Source organism: Bacillus rossius, chromosome 13 (genome assembly GCF_032445375.1).
Source record: "Bacillus rossius redtenbacheri isolate Brsri chromosome 13, Brsri_v3, whole genome shotgun sequence".
NCBI lineage: Eukaryota > Metazoa > Arthropoda > Insecta > Phasmatodea > Bacillidae > Bacillus > Bacillus rossius.
In genome coordinates this window covers 9,420,802-9,439,857 of record NC_086340.1, presented here as the reverse complement: position 1 = coordinate 9,439,857, position 19,056 = coordinate 9,420,802, and the positions used below count along the sequence as shown (strand labels likewise).

The 19,056-nt window shown below is 37.3% G+C and overlaps 1 protein-coding gene across 1 annotated transcript in view; it reads left to right on the top strand.

Moving 5' to 3' along the window:
- Positions 1 to 22: 22 nt before the first annotated feature.
- LOC134538209 (ETS-like protein pointed) overlaps positions 23 to 19,056 on the top strand; it is a 506,080-nt gene continuing 487,046 nt past the window's right edge. Inside the window, exon 1 of the mRNA XM_063379310.1 lies at positions 23 to 253. The gene's annotated coding sequence lies outside the window, so the exon portion shown is untranslated. The remainder of the gene's footprint in view (positions 254 to 19,056) is intronic.

Genomic DNA, 19,056 nt, shown 5'->3' with positions numbered 1-19,056 from the left:
TTAAAGTTTTCTAGTGGGTATCGGTTACGTCACGAATAACGTACAACATCTGGCCAATCACGACGCTTGTTGTCTTTCATTCATGGGGATTTTGGTAGGCAGCCATAATCTGTATCTTTTATGTTCGGGAGGTTAGTGGCGCTGGCGGGCGGTTGTATTCGGTGCTGTTGTTTGTACTACTTTGTGTTCTGTTATTGCCTTAAACTTCACAGTGTCTGAGAAATTTTAATATCTCATCTTGAGTCAGCTAAGCGTAAGTAACAGTATTGCTAATTATATAAATTAGTTTTGTTGTGTACTGGCATGTGGGCACTTGTTGCAGTGGGAGTATCGAAGTGCAAGAACGTCTTATCAGTAATCAGTATCACATGGGTTCAAGCTAGCAAATCAGTATATTTATGGTGTTGTTTTAACGATGCAGTAGCATGCGCTATTTATCATTTTTAAACAACGACTTTTATTTATCATGTAGGTTTTTTTTACAAGAATTGTAATTTTTAAATTGTGGTTAAATTCTGTTAATTTTTTTGAACCACAAAGATTTTTTCTAGGATAGGTTCTTTGTTAAAATTAAACTTCAGTTCATATTAAGTTGTATATTTTGTTTTATAATTCGTATGGAAAAAAGTTTCACAATTTATCAGAGAAAATTATGAGATACCTAATTAAAACTACCGTTATTTTGAAACATAATTAATATTTTTTGTATATTAATGCTCAAATGTGAAAGGGGGAAAAGAAATACAGCTGAGTTTGTGGGTCCGTAAACAATGTTATCGCATACCGCGCCATCCAAGTTTGCAGTCATTACAGTCCGTATGAAGTTTTCCAGTATTTTCTTGCGTCTTCAGGCTGAAGGTTATAGGCCTTTTGGCTTCTTATAAATTATATTAATATTATGGGAGAAACTTGTGCGTGCCACACCAGCAGTAGTTTCGTATGTAACGAACAAGGGAGCTGTGGCTGGGTACAGACTGTCTGGTAGAAGCTTCGTTTTGATAAAACAATGTAGGTACACTTCGGTGGATAATATTGTAATATTTGACTTATAAACAACAAACGAGATTTATTTTAAGCTAGAATGTATTGATTGATATAGTTGCAGTTTTAGGGTCCAAGCCGATTAATAAATATCTTGGTTCATTCATTTATTGTCCCTAAGAGTATAGATTTACAAGCTAAAAATGTACAAAAATATATGCATACCTACAAGCAGGGGCGAATGGAAGGGGATATATAAACCTCCTTCGCCCCGAAAACCTTATAAAAATATAGCATTCCCACCAACATAAGGAAAGAATTTAAAAGAAAACAGCGGACTAACATATCCCTCCCCCCTCTTCAATAATGAAATTCTGCTTACGCTCTTGCTAAAAGTTAAAATTACATGGTAAAAGTATACAAATATTATCATCTCTAAATAGTACAAAACAAAGTAGCTTTTCACGTTTGTCTCTTTGCAACCTTGCTTCTTCTAAACTACACAATGGAATTTGATGCGGTTTTTACCATTGATTACAGAATTTCTTCAGGAAGGTTTATGTGTTTAATACATGCATATTAAGTTTAAAGATAGTAGAGAAAACTTAATGTTTTGGGTCTTAAAAAGACGCTTTTAGGGCGCTTACATGGCTTGCCTGACTGATACACCAAATTAATGTATGTACTACAGAATTCTAGGTCTTGAAAAGGTCTACAGGAAAGTCCGCGATAACATATGTTTATCGTCTAAGGATGACCTAGCGGCAACAGTAACTGGTTTTATTTTTTATAATTGGTTAAAAATTAATCAGTTATTTGGAAACACTTAGGTACTTATTAATTCTAAATGACGCCGCATTAGTAGAAAGCATCCGTGCGAAGTTGAAGCGGGTCGCTAGTATATTGAGTGATATTTACGCTTGCAATTGGGCTTTCACCCTGTGGCAAGGAGTCCTCCCCATTCACTGCCCCCTTCTTCTTTTAGTTGTCTCTTCATATTCCTTGCATTTCTCACCCAGAGAGTTCGTTCCTCCAGCCAGGGTCGTATCCCGAGGGCCGGGGTGTTTGGTGGGGGGGGGGGGGGGGGTGTCTAAACCCCTCCCTTCCGGAATTAAAAAAAAATGCGGAATCAGAATTAGAAAATAACAGCAATAATTTAGCTACATAAGGTTACAACGATATCATTTGGGAAATATTATTGTAATCCTCAGAGCAACATTAGTGTATGTATGGGCCCATTCCATGTCAAATAATAAAAAAAAAATTACTGTTTTCAACCCGACCTTCTCAGATTTGTCTTAAATTTGGTATGGTGGTAGCCCTAGTAAATACAAACTTAGAATAATTTTGATTTTATTTTTTATCTCTTCCGGTTTTTGAGTTGTGCAATTTAAAAAAAAAAGCCAAAATTCCGTGTTTTTCTCTCGCGAGCAAATTTAGTTTTCTTTGTAGTTAGAGTTATAATAAAGCTGGAACAGTCAAAATAGGCTCATTTTTTCAACTAATTTTCTGGCCTTTAATTTGATGTACAGCATGACCACATCAAAAAAAATTCAAAAACCTTTTAAAAATTGTATTAACTGTTTTTTTTGAAAAACTGTACTTTTAAAATTCCGAGGGAAAAAAATGTTAAAGAACAACTTACTGACTGAATTCGGAAAGTTTCATTAACGAATGCCAATGGGTTCATATAAAAAAAAAACACATTTTTTTTATGTATAAGAATGTCACTTTTTTTACTGTAGGAATTCACTGTTTAATTTATTCTTATTATACTCTCTCTGGGGTTCTAGGTTAAATAAGATTAAAGTTTTTTTTAGGGCTACAGAGTAATTGGAAAATCAGCTGAGATTGCCAAGGTTTCTTTGTTTCCCTCTAATTCTAAAGTTCTTCCTCCAATTCTTGACATAACCTCTTATAAATGTTACTTAGTTTGTAGTGTGAAGAGACAAATGGTTTAATTGTTTAAGATTCTTCAGCGAGTTTTATTAGTGTTGTGTGACCCTTTGTTAAAAATTAATATTTGGTATCTAGTTCAAATGTGATAATACTGTGCTATATGTAGCATTTTGTAGGCCTCCAATCTGTATTTTTGACAGTGAGTATTAGTTATACGCCTAGGCCTACACTGCAAACTACAAACTTTATGTTTTGAGTTTATAAGTTTATTTTATGATTCCGTTTTTAAATCAACAATAAAACACTGTATGCACAATACCGAAAATTTCTGCAGTATGCTGTAATCCATTCAATGAGAAAGGTTATAACAATCACAAGAAGAACCTACGAAATGTGAATAAGTGTATGATACACAAATTACCTTCTTTAGTGCTGACCCAAAAGGTTTCTGACAAATGCAGGGAAAAAATATCAAAAATTGTAACTAGGCCTCTTCCAGAATCCCATAGCTCTCACGGTTCTCAAGACTCGAACAGAGTACATTATAACTGATGTTGTTGTAAACAGTTTGAACAACTCTTTGCAAATATTGTGTGAGACACCTATTAAGAAGAGAAAAAAAACTCTTAGCTGAAAATAACTAGGTAGGTATCTAAAAACTAGAATTGAAACGTTATCCTCTGCAGTAAAAAGAAAACTTAATTTATGACCAGAAAAGGAAGAATCTGAAATTATTTTTCAGTTAAAAGAAAAATTCAAAAATTGTACTTCCAGAAGTGAGAAAATAACAGTTTTACCTAAACGTTGGCCAGCAGCAAATATTCAGGAAGAGTTTTCATGTTCAAACTATATGGTCAGGAAAGTTAAAGAGCTAGTTAGTTAAAGTGGAAGGAATCTTGTCATCACCCAACCCAAAACCTGGAAAAGTCCTTGATATAACGTCTGTTGAATTGGTGACGAACTGTTATTGCTCTGACGACATAAGTAGATATATGCCTGGAAAAAGAGTCTTTGTTGTAACAGTAATTGATTGGGGGGGGGGGGGGGGGACACAAGTACAAAAAAAAAGATTAGCTCTAAGTTACCTAAAATAAATTTATGCAAAGTTTAAAGATCAGTTCGCAGATGATAAAATAGGCTTTTCAGAGTTTGCTGAACTAAGGCCTAAAAACTGTTTGTTAGCAGCTGGAAGTGGCATACTCAGTTTTTGTGTCTGTACAACACATCAGAACTTTAAACTAATGCTGGATGGTTACAGAATATCCAAATCAATCGGAGAAGAAGTAACATACAAGCATTGCATTGCTAGAGTTATGTGCAATCCCCCTTTTGCTTGGATCTGGAATTTTAAAAGAGTTTTTCGAAACAACACTAGATTCTAACAAAATTGACCTGTACTTAAGTGGGTTACATTTGATCGCACTTCTTTAAAAAATATTTTACAACCAACAGAAGAGTTTATCGACTGTTTGACTAAAAAGTTAAACTTGCTGAAACGACACTCCTTTATTGCAACACAACAATCTAATTTTCAGAACTACACAAAGTGTGTGTGACCTCGAGGAAGAAGAGTTTTTGGTAGTTTGTGATTTTTCAGAAAATTACACATTTATTATACAAGATGAGGTTCAAGGTTACCATTGGACGATCACACAAGCAAACTGTCCACCCTTTTGTTGCTTATTACTATGAGGGTAATAAAATCAAACATCAGTTATGTTGTAATACCTGAGCATTTGACCCATGACACAGTGCATCTATTCCAATAATATTTAATCGACTTTTTAACTGGACATTTATGGCAAGAAACCTACCAAAATCTTCTATTTTTCAGGCGGCTCAGTAGCTCAGTATAAGAACAAAAAAACTTTATTAATTTATGCCATCATGAAGAAGATTTTGGATTCAATGCTGAAAAGGTAAAGGTAATTGAATCACATCTAATCGTGAAGTAGTAAAAAAAAATTGCAACAGTATTTCACATTCCCGGAGAACAGACACAGCTAATGGAAAAAAACTGGAGGAAATGAGCCGTGGGAACTAACGCTCAGTTAAGATAAATCATTATATTAGGATTCATGCAAACTCACAGGTAAACTGAATGTGTATGGGGCCATTAAGACATTAAATTTTTTTTTAAAGATCATATTAACGTCTATGCATTGTGTGGGAGGCTTAAGGAACCCCCACGGGAAGCCTAAGATGTACATCAAGTTCTGTCCCTGCCCGAACAGGCCTGAATATTCACCTTCGGCCAATCTCGGGTTCATTTATATATATTTATATTTCTCTGTTTATTTTAATGTAGCTATACGAACCTAACTAACCGTCCATAGTGTTTTAAAGTGTTTTAACGTAGCTAACCTAACCGACCACTTTTAATATTTGAATTCATTTTTCCTGCGCAAAAATAAAACAAATCCCGAGGTTGGCCGAAGGTGAATATTCGGGCGTGTTCGGGCAGGGACAGAGCTTGATGTACATCCTAGGCTTCTCAACCCCCCCCCCCCTCACACACACACACACACACACACACACACCCTACACACACACGCGCGCGATCAGTCCTAGTTGTCGGTTCGGACTTGACAGTCGGAACTGTGCGAGCAGAGACTGTGTGTGGACGGTCGAACTGGTGGCTCGTAGAGCTCTCGGTCCGAACTGCAGTGCGTGGGAGCGGCGTCTCGCCAGTCCAAGCCGTCAGTCCAAACAATCAGCCGAGTGACTTGATGTAAGCTTCTGGACATACGCCATTGCTGAGCACATGTATGTCTGTAGAAGAAAACTACAAAAAACCAAAAAAGACAAAAAACACAAGTTAAGCAAAAAAAATTGCTGTTGTCATCAGGATATAAACACCACATAATATTCCATAACAGGAATATGGTCAACAAACAAAGAAAAACAAAGAAAAATGGACTAGCAAAACGACTAAAACCCCCACAAATGATGACAGCACAAAAATAATGAACCCAAAAAATAAAATTAGCTGAGTGTCGTGGCAGACATATTTGTTTATACTGTTCGGTTACTTTGCAATTTTTTTTTTTTTAAACTAAAAGTAAAACTGCAACATCTTAAGTTTCTTCCATATTCTACGATGAAACTGTACATCCATCAGCAACAGCATCCACAAGACTGATCGTTAGAGACCTGCAAAATTCGCGTATTCATTCGGTGATAGGCTAGAATTCAAACACATATACCTCTTAGATAGGTAATTTTGCTGTTGGCTTACTGTTCATCTGGATGAATCTCAACCAGTTATTAACCCTCAACCAAAGAAGGATCGAATCACAGACAAACCAGCTGAGACGACTTACAGGTCGGCAGCCAATGAACTTGCGTTATTTGCCCGAGTGTACAGGGGTATGTGTAGTCTATCATGAAGGCCATCGAAACCGCGAATTTTGCAGGTCTTTACGTGATCGTGTGTGGGAAGGCCTTTACGAGCTAATTAATTCTAAAAACACATCTACTCCCAGAACGGGACTTGAACCCCTAAAACCTCAATAAAATTAGTCTAGTCAGTTACTTTGACCCTTGCTGGCACTTTCTTGATTTATCTTAATGTCGAACATATCGAAAAGCATGCCCTAAGTGACTCGTGTTGCTAGAATATTTGTTAATTTGGACTGTTGAGTTACGAAAATAAGTAAGCCTTATATCATTGCGATTTATCTATTAAAAATTATTACGTTAAATATACTTTTTGAAGTACTGTATATCCATGGAGACGGGTCATGAAGTATTACAATATAAATTTCCAGTATAATTTGCGAACTACTGTAAGTTCGTCATACAAATACCCAGAGACCCGAAAATTTCGCCGATTCATTTGGAGTCAGGCTAAAATCCACAGTTATAAGTGTACTTTACCCACGCATGCTTTCATATTGGCTTATTTCTTACCGTACTTCTGTTGAGTGCGTCAGTGCGATTGGGCCATAACAGCTTTCTGGTAGTTTACTGGCCCACAGTCGTAAAGGGGCGTGGCCAAACGATTGTGATCCAATCATGAAACCAATATAAAGGGTATGCGATGTTTGTTGGCTGCCTGGTTGCCATAAGAATCCGAGACATTTCCGAGTCTTCTAACACCCGTGATTAGTAGAGACTGGAAAAAATTCGCTGTTTCATTTACGTGTAGGATGGACGCCACACACCTGTACATACTCTGACGAATGCCCTATGCTCATTGGCTACTAACATTTGTCGAACAAAGATGCCAGTGGTTCGATACTTCTTTTGTTGAGGGTTCTTTATCGGCTCAGAGTCCACCAGCTAAACTGTGGTCCAATCATTGAAGTAGTGTGAAAGAAAATTCGCGGATTTATTTCACAATAGGCTATAATTCAAACATGTTTAGCTTGCACTACGTCTGCGTTTGGACCTTAGTTTATATGAATGACATGGGGCAGTTATTTTTCGCGAAAAGATCTGAACACTTATTAGACGGCAACAAGGTATACCCACACCTGTGGTTTCTTCCTTGTGATTGGCGGCCTTCTGAAACTGCAAGAGAAGTCGTTGCCTTGTTTGATCGAGCCACTCTGGACGCGTTTGCTTCCGCTCTGAAACACTGTGATCGGTGTTGTTACAATATATATGTACCTGGGAAAAACTCACCCAATCACGAAACACAGACGATGCTATAGTGTTTTAACTTCCGTCTAGTCTCGAAATCTTTTCGCGAAATATGCATGCCCCTATGAATGACTCAATGCCAAATTACCGTCAAAATATGTATCAGAATCACAGGCATCCAACTCGCTAAGCCCTGATATTGGTTTTAAACTAGAGACCGGAAAAATTCGCAGATTCATTTCGCGATAGTCTGAAATTCATACATATATACGTTTAAGCTGCTTGTGCTATTGGTTCACTGTTCGTCTGGGCGACTCTGGGCCAATGAAAAACCCTCAGCCAAAAGAAGTAACGAATCTCGGTCAAACCAGTTGAGACGACTCACAAGTCAGCAGCCAACGAACTGGCGTTATTTGCCCGAGTATACAGAGGACTTTTTAGACTATCCTGAAGGTCATCTAAACCGCGAATTTTTCAGGTTCCTATTTTAAACACATTACACACACGACAGTAGCCAATGAGGGGGTGGCACTTACCAGAGTACGTAGAGGCCTTTGGAGTCCATCCTGGAGGTCATTGAACCCAAGAATGTTTCCAGTCCCTTCCTATGAGTGGAAGAAATAAATTGAACAGGGCTTGGTTATTTTAAGGGGAATCGAAGCTTATATTAACGTGGACATGAGATCGTTAGTTATTTCATTTTACAAACTATTTTTTTTACTTAAATATTCAACGCACCTACTTTTTTGGCACAAAAAGTGAAATACATAAATATTTTTTTAATCTTATAATGTAATAAATATAATTGCCGACAAAAAAAAATACTAAAATCGCTAATATAGCCTTTTTTTAGCTGCATTACGCCACAATGCAGTACATTGTATTCAAATGTAATATTTATACAAATCAGTGGTAGGTGTACAGACAAAAAAACTCCTTTGTCACCTCGGGTTGCGTGTGTTAATAATAATAATAATATTAATAAAAGGATTATGTCGTACTCATTCGTTTATCAGCAGTGTTTGTTCTGGATCAGACGTTATCTTCCCGTGATTCATTGCGCGAACGCTCTTGGTCAAGCCTCGTCTGTCGTCCAATGTTCACGATATCACGGGGCCGCAGTTTGGTTAGGTCGCGCATTGTTTACTCTGCCTGTACCTGCCTACCTTTCTTCCGGGAATCGAATCAGCCCAGGGCAGGGGTGACCAGATCCGCCCCTGGTGCACTTTATCCACTCCACGCGTTGTGTGGAAGAACATGTACGGAAAACACTACAAAACTGCAATATCACTACTGATTCACGGAAAACAACAACAAAAATGAAACATACGCGACAGTATTTGATTTACGAATAAAGGACGTAGCATCATGAGGAGGGGGGGGGGGGGGGTTAATCAGTGAGCCCTCATTGCCCCCGTAGAATTTTGCTATAGAGTTGTGTTTCGGCATATCTTACTTACTACTTAGTTTTTACTAGATCGTATAATATCTCGGATACCGAATCATTCTAATTTAATTGCAGTAGATTTGTGATGTAGAGACCTGCAAAATTCGCGGATTCATTCGGTGATAGGCCATAATTCAAACACATATACCTCTTAGATAATTTTGCCATTGATTTACTGTTCATCTGGACGAATCTCAACCAGTTATAAACCCTCAGCCAAAGAAGGATCGAATCACAGACAAACCAGCTGAGACGACTTACAAGTCGGCAGCCAATGAACTTGCGTTATTTGCCCGAGTGTACAGGGGTATGTGCAGTCTATCCTGAAGGCCATCGAAACCGCGAATTTTGCAGGTCTCTAGTGATAAGGTATGTGTAGTTGATATGTATTTTATTTGTAATATTATTATTTGTTGGATTCTGGCTAATTATGGATGTTCAGTTAGGTACACGTTATTTGAGCATTTTTAGTGTTAAATACGGCCTGTTCAAGTGAAATGTAGAACGTATTTCATTTGGTTTATGAAGTAGGCACAAGTTACAAAACCGAACTGTGCGGCGTGGATCTGGCACAGAAGTTTTTCATTGGCATGCCCATTTTCTCCGTGGAATTAAAAAGAAGCTCCGTATTAGTAATAAGGAAATATAAATGTCTTGAATCAGGAGAGTGTGAATACAGAAATGAAAGTTTGAAGCACTACGTAATGTTCAAGACTGGGTTAATATACCTACTACGCAAGAAAATCAAGACACAAAACGCAATCGACCAATTTCAAAAACTTTCAACTTCCGCCTTCTAAATTTGAAGTGAAGTGTTCCGAAAAATTTTAAAGACCTTAACGTTATTTGGATAAAAGGCCACAAGGCTTTTTTTTTATTACATACCTACAACACGTTTTCAGTTGTCAAACATTCGCAAAGATAAAGAAAAAAAATTTAAATCAACTTATTGACAGATTCATGTTATTCATGATATAAATAAGTAATACAAAGACAGCCTGGAAATAAATTTGTTTTCTACTGTTGTACGTATTCGTGTTGTAGTGTTGGGTGACGTTTTGCGAATTTTGTGCTTTTATTAACAACCGTGGTTTTGTTGCGTTCCATGAGTAGTTTATAAACTCGGCCTAAGGCCCGTTTGCGTTGCTCCGTGTGCGACCAATAGATGCAGAGTATTTGGCTGCGGTGGTAGACATGTTTGTTTATGTTCTAAATACGTTAAAAATTATTCCAAGTACAAGAATATCTAGTGTTCTATTATTACTTTGTGGTTTTATTTTTATATGTAAATTCTGCCCTTGCTACGATCTCGAAGCATTTTATATATATAATTATATATTTTGTAACCTTGAAATGCAATGTCATTGTTGCCATTTGTTACGTTTCCGTGCACTGTGGAAGCTGCAGACGCGGCGAGTGAAATGTTCCGGGTTTATCCGGCTTCGCTTACGTGATCCGTCTCCGTTTCCGTGCCGTTGTAAGAACGGGCAAAAACGCAGACGCAAGACGTAGGCGACGTGCGTAGGCCGGCGTTGCAGTGTTAAAAGAGCGACCGAGGACGAAGATGTAGACATGGCAACGTCTTGTCTCCGGTTACAGTAACTCCGCCCTCTGCGCACCCAACCTTCCCCCCCTTCATCGTTCCCATACACTTCATCACAGCTGTGCGCACTATGCTCCTAGGGGGAGACACATCAGACCTTGTTAAACAAACTGCATTCTCAGCGCAACAGCGGTCTATCCTCCGCTCAGCTTATATTCTCGCGTGTAATGTGTTTTTCGATCACCTTCAAGGCTTCTCCACTCGAAATTTTGGAATGAAATTAAAGTATCTCATGGCGTAGAGACCTGCAAAATTCGCGGATTAAATCGGTGATAGGTTAGAATTCAAACACATATACCTCTTAGATAATTTTGCTATTGGCTTACTGTTCATCTGGACGAATCTCAACCAGTTATAAACCCTCAACCAAAGAAGGATCGAATCACAGACAAACCAGCTGTGAGACGACTTAACTTGTCGGCAGCCAATGAACTTGCGTTATTTGCCCGGGTGTACAGGAGTATGTGTAGTCTATCCTGGAGGCCATCGAAACCGCGAATTTTGCAGGTCTCTAGAATGTGTTTTCGATCACCTTCAAGGCTTCTCCACTCGAAATTTTGGAATTAAATAAAAGTGTCTCATAGGGTTATTGGGAAATAGTTTTATTGGTTCAGTTTCTGATTTTTTATTTGCAACATCTTAGCTCTCGGTACACGGTACTTTTGGCAGGAGTAATTTCGTGAGTTGAACGGAAGTCGCACGGAACGGAAATGCGTTAACACGGTGCTGCCATCTGTGGCGGATGGCGCGAACCAAAGTTCACAAAAGTAAGTGGTAACTTATTAACTGTTTAGTGATTTTAACACGATAGACAGTATTTTAATACAATTCCTTGAAAATCAGGTCCAAAGCCGGGATTAAATATTTTTTTCAAGTCTTTTTCGCTTCTATCGGAGCCGTTTATTATATATATATATATATATATATATATATATATTAAAGTCTTGGTCCGCTAATCAAATGATTCGTAGTTGCTCCAGCAGCGAATTCTAGCGGCGGGTGCGGAAACTACGTATGATTCGCGTCAAGAAATGTAGTTGAAAATACAATTTACGTATATATTTATCACACTCAGCATTATTTTAAAGAATTCTACGTTACCTTTGGTGTCAGAGTTTCGTAAAATGTATTTTCAACATGAGAGTACTGAAATAATAGCTCACTTTTTTTTATTTATACTCAAGACGAAGAACTTTTCTGTGTCCATAATATATGAGTGTTTTAGATGTTAAAGAATTTTGGCAAATGCAATTTTGTCCGATTGTTGATTGAAAAATACTTGTTTCTGTTAGTTAAAAACTTTTTACCCCCATGTTATAGCCTCATTAAATTATCATTACAGAATATAATTAATTTTTCATTAAAATAAAAAATAATAAAATTTCGTCAACATAAATTTAAAGCTCATCTCCTCGTGCCATGTTAGATTTTTTTATGATATTTTATTTTTATGACGATATATATATATATAACGTTAAACATGGAGGTATTATTGTAATTCTTATCTCAGCAGTGAAAACACTTGCGCTAAAGCATGAACCTTGGCTTGCGAATTAGAAAGCCAAGTCATTCTTACTTGCTGTTATTCATTCCTGTGTTTGGGCAAATAAGAGAACGTATTAAAAACCAGTTTATTTCTAAACTGGTAATCCTGTTTACGTTCAGAATACAAATGGTTTATTCAGATTAAAATAGGGGAAACGGGGATAAAAAAAAAAGGGGGGGGATTATTGAATAAAATTGTTCCAAATTTAAAGACAAATTACATAGCCGCGTGAAACGAACAGAACTTGACTATAGCTATAGTCTGTGTCATGTAAATTGTCTCAAATTAAAATGTTCCCGACTGTCGTTTTCAAAACATCGCGTGATGTTTGTTTACAAACACCGACAGTCACGTAGAGTTGTTTTCACAGACGCTGCTGACAGAACGACGGTGACAGAAGGATATGTAGACCATTTGCACTATCGCTCAGAACTCTTGACAGAGCTGGGTAAAGTTAGGTGGCACAGACTATAGGCGGGAAGAACAGCTTTCCTTTCACATGTCTCCTTGGACCTGACACTTGACCATCTACTCTCTCTCCTCTGATTCCCAGCTGATTGTTTATAGTTTTTACTCTCTCTCTTTCTCTCTCTCTCTCTCTCTTTTGCAGTTTCTCGCCTGTCGTCTTTGAAAACGAAAGCCTGTCATTGAAAGATTGAAACCGATTCGGAAGCCTGGCCCAGAACTGCGTAATCGGTAGGGACCGGAAAAATTCGCGGATTCATTTCGCGATAGGTTAAAATACAAATCGTTATACCTCAGTGCTGCCTCTGCTATTGTCTCACAAGCCATAGGCGTGCGCACGGAAGGTGCCACAGGTGCCTTGGCACGACCATTAGGGTTAACGTTATTTTGTTTTTTACAAGCAGAAATAATACATACTTACAAAAATCCGTATTATTTCCAAAAAATTATGTTTTCCAATCGTGTCGAGTTACAGATATGTGCTCATAACACTATAAGTATATCAATTATCAATCTAACCAACTATACACACGGAAACAAGCCAGTTGCAATTACTTGTGTTGTACACGCGGGCTGCGGCTACGAAACTTCTGAAATGTAAATACTTCTCCTAGTTCTCCTAGAATTACATAGAATGCGCGCTCGGTGTCCATTGTTCACTCCACTCGGCAGGCGCACGGAATAATAGCCGCCGTCCGCCAGGGTTTATTTAAAAAAAGAGAGAGTGTTTAGTTAGTTAAAAGGATAGGCTTACTCGATGACTTATATGCAGTCGCCGGAAAAACATTTTTGTTGTATACCAAAAGTTACAACTTTTGCCCACTCTTATTTTTGTATTTTTATTATTTTAATATTTTACATATTTATGGTATATTACAAAAACTCCCTTGATTTGTTGATTTTAAAACTTAACATTTGAGAATGTTTTTTCTAGCATTTATTTGGCGTCTTCAGAAAACATGTAGGTACGGTTTTTCAAAGCCACCAGCATGAATTCCGTGCAAACAATTTGTGCAATTTACTTTATGGCTCAACAAAGCTTAAAACTGTAAATAGTTTAGTAGTTTTCCTGGTGATTATAATGTTCAAAGCCATAGTCCGTCATAAAAATGTTAACATTTTTACATCTGTGTATTTAATGTTTTTGTTCGGAAACACCTTAAATAGCACCATTTTGTGCTTTCAAATCCAAATTTTTCCGGGGGAGGACCCCCGGACCCCCCGCTTTAGGTTCGGGGTTCCGTGAATGACAGGGCTGTTGTGTAATCTGGCACCACCAATACTGAAGTCCTACGCACGCGTATGCTCACAACACCAGCGAGCGTCGCACTTACCATCCCCGCCTCGCACAAATACTACCCTGACAGAGCGGGATCTTTACGGGAGCGCCGTATTTTTTTTTTTATGTGACTTTACTTTTTTTGTTGACAGCGAGGTAGTTAGAAACGTAGGCATACAGGGCAAACCATCAAGTAAACCACGGGACACTAGACAGTGTTGGCTTTATGTCTTTATATTTTCAAATACTGATGTTATTATTCATGCCTTGAAGTAGTGGAATACGGAATGATTTCTTATCTGTCTCGTTAGTATTGTTTCAGATCTCAGATGCGCAATAGTGGCGTGTTTTTTTTTGGCTCGTTGTAAAAACTGAAAATTTGTGTTACTACACAGTAGGGGTTACTAAACTCGCCCAGAAGTGATTATTTCAATTATTCTTTTTTTTTTTTTTTTGTGATCTGTTGGGAGAGAAGGGGAAAAAAGTATTTTTTTTTTCCTTGCAGCGAGTAATTTTGCAAATGAACGCATTTCACATTTGTGATCTGAATGAAGTGTGAAGAGGCACATAGCCTTTGTTGAACTCATTTGTATTCGTTAGACTGAACGTGTTACGTGTACTAATACGGGTTATTATCCTACGGTTGCGGCCTCATCTGTGCAAGGGAACACTGAGTGCTGGAGGATACTTGTCCGAACTGAAGCGTCCCCACGAGTCCGTAAGGGGAAGCTGAATTGTTGCCCCTTGGAAGGGCAGCCCTTCAGGATTTTTCTGGCAATGGTTAGTTTATGTTAGGTCAGGTTAGGTTAGGTCAGGTCAGGTCACTTTACAAACTAACCATTGTCAGAAAAATCCTGAAGGGCTGCCCATCCAAGGGGCAACAATTCAGACAACCTTTCAAAAACACCACTGTCAGAAAAATCCTGAAGGGCTGCTCTTCCAAGGGGCAACAATTCAGACAACCTTTCAAAAACACCACGGTTAAAGATATCCTGACGGGCTGCCCATCCAAGGGGCAACAATTCAGACAACCTTTCAAAAACACAGCATTTCAGTCGCCCCGTCCGTAACACGCGGTACAGTGGTCGAGGGACCTTAACATTGGTGTTTCACTCTCTTTTTGAAATGTGTACGGTAGCACCTCGCACATAGGCCGGTCTGTAGTGCGTGGATGGAGTGAATAAATCACTAGTACAGAATAGACACGCCGCACAGAGAAAAAGGTTAGTTTGAATCAAGCAAATATTTGTTTATATATGGCGAAACAAATATTTACTTGGTGGAACAAAATATTTTGTTAGCTTAACCAAACTCGATAAATAACAAAAAAATGATTTTGTTACACCTAACCAAACATATACATTTGAGTCGACAAAATCAATTTTTTTTTGGGTCAACAGAATATTTCCTACTACAAAATATTTGTTTGGATTAACAAAATATATTTATTTCGCCACATACAAATAAATATTTTGTTGAGGCAAACAAACCTTTCTCTCAGTACATGCTTCAATTGAATATAAATATACTTATAACATTTATCATGTATATAAAATTGGATGTTGGTATATATGAAGTCGATGAACTCCTACACCGTCTGTCTGACCGATGGCTGTCGTATGAATGGTGTATACGTAAAGGCCAGAAACATTTTGACGTGACGTCTAATAAATCGATGAACGCCGGCTGCACGCACGAAAAAGAGTCCCGTTACGCACATTATCCCGTTACGCTGTGTCCCGTTACGCTCATAGTACGCTTGCGCCGCATCTATCTCTCTTCCACTCGATTGGAACAACCATCGATTTGACTTTTTCTAGGCACATTCAACTTGAAACACTCCCATTCGTTTCCTACTTTTCCTATCATCGTCCTATCCTTAACAGAATAACACAGATTGGAAGAAGTTAAATAGCAAACATGTATAAAAGTTATAGTTAAAATCTCTTCGTTAAAGTAATAAAACATATTTGAATTAATGAGTGCAAATAAAAGTAAATTAATCAATTAAATTGTAGATTTCATTTCACTATTTCTTTGTATCCATACAAAATAGTGATAATTCAATAAAAATGATTCAATTTTATTCATAAAAGTATGAAATCATTTCATCAATGTTTTGTTATGACGTTGTCACGTTAAAATGTCGTCCGTAAACAGACTTTACAGACAACCAATATATTTTTTTTTTAATTTTCGTTTGTGTCTTGGGTAAATGATTCGATGTTTTGTTTTCGCATCGCGTCCTTACCGCCGTAAGTCGTGGTGTTGTGGTTCAAACATCAGCTCGTGTACACTCTAAAAATTAACCGTTGATATCTGGTCGGTAAAAAAAATCAAAGAAAAAAAAAACATGAGTAGAGAGGATTGATGAACTGACCTTCGGAACAGTATATTAAAAAAATACTCGCCAGATGTGTAACATCTAGCCTCCATAACGAGCAAATTCGTTTGATCTCATGTTGCAAATACACTTGTAATACGAAACACGAATATACGAAATTTAACCTCGATTACTTTAAAAATAACGCCGAGCGTGATAAATATAAGCAAATAGTGTTTTCGACTACATTTCTGGAAGCGTCACAAGTAGTTTCCGCACCCTCCGCCGCTAAAAAATCGCTGCTGTCGAATCATTTAATTTACAGACAGAAGTTTTAAAGTTTGTAATGAAACGGTTCCGATAAAAGTGAAAAGAAAAAAAAAAGACTTGGAAAAAAAATACTAAACCCCGGCTTTGGATCTGATTTCCGACGAGAAATTTAAATTAAAAATGCTGCCCATCTTGTTAAAATTAATGAAATAGGTAGTTAATGCTATAAAGTTTCCCTTTGGCTTTGTGAACTTTGGTACCCGCCATCATCCACAGATGGTAAGTACTGTGGTTACTCATTTCCGTTCCGTGCGACTTCCGTTCCATGCACGAAATTACTCCTACCAAATGCCGTTTACCGTATACACATCAAAACTTGAAATTATCGCGAACTGATGAAGTGTGGTCAGTGTTGAAATAATCCCTGTAAGGCCCTTATTGTATTAAGCTCGGGGTGGGAAAAAAAAAGTTTTCCGAATAATTAAAGCAGAAAGTAAGAAACTTAGCTTGCATAAAATAAATTTAAAAAAAGTTGTGTTAAAGTTAAAATTTATTCGTTTATTATTTATTGAAAGCTATTATTCGGTAACGCATAGCGCGTAATTTAACGTAATTCACAGGAGTCTGAAAGATTGGCTACAAAAAGAACAATATTCTTATCTGTTGAATCATCGACGTTGGTAGTGATTTACTTTTTGGAACTACGTAAATGTATTAATGTTATAAGTAGTCACTTTTTTTAATAGATAAAACTATGCATTGTTCGAATGAAAGAAGATAATTTTCTGTTTGTTGGTATGTGTATGTATGTTATATATATATTTATTTATATTTATATGTGCCATTTAAATAATTATTATTTTTTAAATAATGCTCGTTTCAGATATCTCGAGCAGTGAAGGAGTTCATAAATAGCGCGTGGCAGTGCAAGCCAGCGGGAGCCTTCTTGCTCGTTGGCGTCTGGAGGTTGTGGGACTCTATAGTGCATACTAGTTAACTTGAACTTGTTTTAAAACCGACTCCCAACAGTCATTCCTGTCTACAGACGCACGAGGCGAAACTTCAACGCAGCCTGTTACAAAACAACGACGTACCAAGGCGGATAGTTACGTACGTCAAACTCGTTTTCATTACCGAACGAAAAAAAAACCGGAGAAGGTGTTTTTTATTTTTTATTTTTTTATTTTTAGAAGCGTTCGAATGTTACGTGGAATGCGCTGTATAGCGCTGCTGCGCGAACAGCTTGTCCCGCTGTTCCGCTCGGGCGCGGCTATCCTTACTTCATCCCTTCTTCACCCCTCTTCCTTCTTTTCCTTCCTCCACGCAAACACTGCCCTTCCCCCTCCCCTCTTGCTTTGTAGTTCTTGCTCCGTGAACCTGCGAAGTTGGGGTGCGGAAGACTGCCATACTGGAAAACTACCATAATGTTTGTATTCCGCCTGGTCTCTTCGAAAAAGGCGGAAAAGTACCATAACGGAAAACTGCTATAACGAGACGGAATTCTGCCATATTTTCTTACACACTTTATGGACTGGGTACATCAGCATTTATCTCGAAGTAGTGTATTGAATACTCGGTAGGTAGCGCTGTTTCTCAGGTTAACATTAAAGCCTACAGATAACGCTTCTGACTGTCATAGTTGCAATCACAAATCACCGCATAGATCGCGCACTAGTAGAAACAAATGTTTTCAAAAATGCGTTATAGGGAGCAGCACTGTATTCTTATTACGACGATTTGTAAAAAAAAAAAAAAAAAAATTGTAGTTTTCCATTATGGTACTTTTCCGTCGCCTCCGCCAAAGGGGAATACTGCCAAAATTTCTTATAAATTCTACGTAATGAGGAAAACTTCCTTACTCGTAAAATCGTAGTCTAACTAGCTTCATAGAATTTACAATTTTTGCACACTGGAATAATTAAAATAATTGTAGATCATTATTTAATGAGTGCAAATCCAACGCAAATATTCAAGGGTTTTCTCATGAAATGTTTTTATTATTAGGGTGATAGAACATAAAAAGAATTCCGATATTAAGGTTTTTAATATACATATTAAATTATTTAAAGTCTACAAAATGTATTTTTAAGATGCTGAAGTGCGAGAAAAATATTTTTGTGTAGTGTAGTTTGTTGGCACAGGTCAAGGAGCACAGGCGCTCTAGGCTCGTACATCGAATGTTGGGATTTGCACAGGGTTGCAGGTAGCAAATAAAAAATATATTACTATGCTAGCATATTATTCTGCTTCATTAAAACTGTCAGATCAGGTTTTTTTGTGCCTTACAGCACCTATAAACGAATTATTACACATAAAATAACAAAAAAATACATTAACACAAGACATACACTGATACATATCAATAACTTTACGACAAAACACGAAACAACACAACACACAGATAGATAAAGATTGATAAAGTTCATGTTAACTAATTGGTTACTTTGGTTTTTCACAAAAATCTTAAACCGAAACCAAAAAGGTGTATACAAAATAAATATATAGATTACAAATGTTTAAAATAACTTTTTGCTTAATTTTTTTACCAATGAATGTTTATAGATTATTCAAAAAGAGTTATAATTTTTTTTACACATTTTATAGTTACTAATGTTTTTAAAAGTGTCACTAATTGTGTAATTGCAAGTTGGAATTT